This window comes from Nannospalax galili, unplaced genomic scaffold, assembly GCF_000622305.1.
Source record: "Nannospalax galili isolate Female #2095 unplaced genomic scaffold, S.galili_v1.0 scaffold3278, whole genome shotgun sequence".
NCBI classification, from domain to species: domain Eukaryota; kingdom Metazoa; phylum Chordata; class Mammalia; order Rodentia; family Spalacidae; genus Nannospalax; species Nannospalax galili.
The window spans coordinates 57,478-60,421 of record NW_008341673.1 but is presented as its reverse complement, the minus strand read 5'-3'; the positions used below and the strand labels follow the sequence as shown (position 1 = coordinate 60,421).

Below are 2,944 nucleotides of genomic sequence, written 5' to 3'. Positions count from 1 at the left end.
GGGTTCCCTGTGAAAGAACCTTCACACTGTGAGAACATGTAGAACATGCTCAATAAACTCAGGATAATGAGTTCATATGAATTATTATTATTACTACAAACATGCTGCTGAGATATCAGCAATGTCTCACTTTAAGTAGACTTCAAAGTGGAAGCAAATAATATTACAGCTGAGTATCATTGATTTCTTTTTTCATTTTTCAATCAGTTTAGGCCACAAGATAGTAATGACCCATACTAAGTGGTATAGACCATTGTGGAATGTAGTCTTAATCACTCTGCCAATAGCCCAAGTTGATAAATGTTATTAAAAGCTTTCCCTCAAATTAGCTTTTAGTACAATATTGTGAAATTTTTATTTTTAAAAATATTTTATCATTCTTTATTTTACATATATGCATATATTGCCTGCATGCATATAAGTGTACCTGTGTAATTTGATACCTGCACAGGGTGTTGGATCCCCTGGAATCTGAGATACAAATGGTCGTTAGCCACCATATGGGTGCTGAGATTTGAACCTGAGTCTTCTGTAAGAACAGCCAGTGCTCTAAACCGCTTAGTCATCTCTCCAGCCCCAGTATTGTGATTTTTAATCTTCAATGAGTATTCACTGTATTTGCACTTGTGTTGAGGGAGACCTTGTGTTCTGAGCTTGCTTTGTCTATCTTCGTGCTCCTGACAATGAATCTAGGGGGAGAAACAACACTAGTAAGAGGAACTTGTGAAGGAAGTCAAACCATGGACTTCAAATCAACAACACAGAATTATAATTTCTTGAAGGGTGACATGGGCACCAAATGATTTACATACATGAAAAAGCCTGTGAGACGTTTCCCTAAACATTCTCGGACCAGGATTCCAATTAGGTTCCCGGGGTGAGTTAGAAGACATAGCTTCATTGGTGTGTTTGCCACAGAGTATTCTAAATAAAGTAGAAACCAGTGCTGTTCTAAGTAAACTTACCACTTAAAAACAAAGTGAGGCTGGAGGATCATCCACAAGGCTTCTAACTGACAGTTGAATTAGCTTTGCAATAACTATACCATAAACTCTCTTAGAAATATTTTAAGTTTTGGGAAAAATTCATTTTCTTTTCACTTTTTTAACTTAACAAAAACTTTATTGAGATTTTCATACATGCATATAAGGTATTTTGATCAAGTCCATGCCCACTCCCTCCCCTCCAACTCCTCCCATATCTCCCTATCACTTTTTTCTGATAACGTCATATACTCTTCTTTGATTTATTTATTTTTTTATGGGGCTTTTGGCTACTCTAACATTATCCCCTCCAAAGACTTAACTCTAAAATCTTTTAAGGATTAGATAAAAGCACCCAAACACTTTTGACATTTTTGGGCTTTGGAACGGAGTCTGTTGCTAAAAGGCCCAAGGACATTGTGAGTTTTAGCCCAGAAACTGGCTGCTTTTCTTTGGGGTCTTTTTACCCTAAATGCCTAGCCAATTCCTACCTTCTATTCTTATCACACCATCTTCTGAAGAGCTTACCCAAATTGCCAATAGGGAATTGGGATGCAGACTGCTCTGGCTTCTTCCATGCTGAACAGGGCCGCAGGGTGAAGCAATTGGGGTACCCCTTCAGTGGGTCTACCTAAAAGACTCCCAAATTGCATAACTCTTATCTCTAGGGGGAAAAGAAAGTCCTTGAATAGTGAATAGGAGATGTGCAGGAGAAGTAAAGGCAAGAGTAATTAGCATTACAAGTTCCCTGTCTACAGGGAACTAGAGAAAAATCAGAACAGGGCAATTTTCAAATGTTCATATGAGAGTCCATTCGAATTTCTTGACAAGGGCTTCCAAAAGCATCCCTCTATCAGGTTTCTCCTCTTTTCTTTTTCTTTTGTCTTCCAAGGCTGGATGCTAGACTGATGGATTCAGGATTTGCTTTCAGGTATTTTGATAGCTGTTAGAGTGGTTAGAATCAGTGTCAGTTCCCTTTCAAAGGCTTCTAGATAGGGGAGAAAACAAATTTATCCATCACTTTAGAGCAATAGCTGGTTGTCTTCCTTAGATACAGGTGGGCACTACAGTATTGGAGACCAAGATTTGAAATCTTACATCTGAGCAGCACTTTCTGGTTAGGAATAAAATCATCAATGAAAAATAATTTCTAAGTAACATTTTACATAGACTTAAGACTAATGACTGGGAAGTGTAATGACTTTACTCTTTGGTTATACTTTTCTTTTGGATGTTTAAGACCATATATTTGGCACCCAAAAAATCAATTTATTTTTAACACTTCAGGTCATTTGAGGATCTGTTCCTCAGGAGTCACATGGGCTTAGGAGGAGCTCCTGGCTCCTTTCTTTTACCAGTTCCACCTATGTGATAATATGTCAAAGGTCCTGCTCAACCATGTCTGGCTTCACTTGGAAGCATGGATGAGCTGTTTCCTCTGAGCTGACCCTCCTCTTTGTAGACTGGACACTGGTTCAAGTCCATCTCATGAGGTCTCCATGTCCTCCCTGAACAAGAGGACATGGGACTCACCACAGTTACAGGACATTTTGAGAGATGTTCCATAGTACCCTGGAACTTAGTCGACCTTGGAGGGCAAGGGGCAAAAACTGTCCTTTAAGTCCCCCTGACCACATTAGTATAGGCCTCAAACTGTGGCTGTTAAACATCCAATAAGGTTAGTTCCACCACTCTGGTACTTTTAGTTATCGTGTGCTATGTAGATAAGGCTTGGGTAAAAACCCAAATATTCTCAGATGAGCCTTGACTAGATATATATTTTGTTCCATAAACTTGTTGACTAAACTATGACCATAGAAATTTTAAGATTATGTGTATATTATTTTTGTCTCATCCTTTATATCTCATAACAAACCTACAGAGACCTTCATCATTTGCATAGGCTTTCTCATTTTTTCTATTTTGTAAAATATCTCCATTCCCATATCCTTTTAACATCT

The 2,944-nt window shown here is 38.3% G+C and overlaps 1 non-coding gene across 1 annotated transcript; it reads right to left on the bottom strand.

The window, feature by feature from the left end:
- Positions 1-205: 205 nt before the first annotated feature.
- LOC115071065 lies at positions 206-339 on the bottom strand. The gene has a single exon (XR_003850171.1). It is a non-coding gene; the product is annotated as a small nucleolar RNA SNORA4 (small nucleolar RNA).
- Positions 340-2,944: the final 2,605 nt, after the last annotated feature.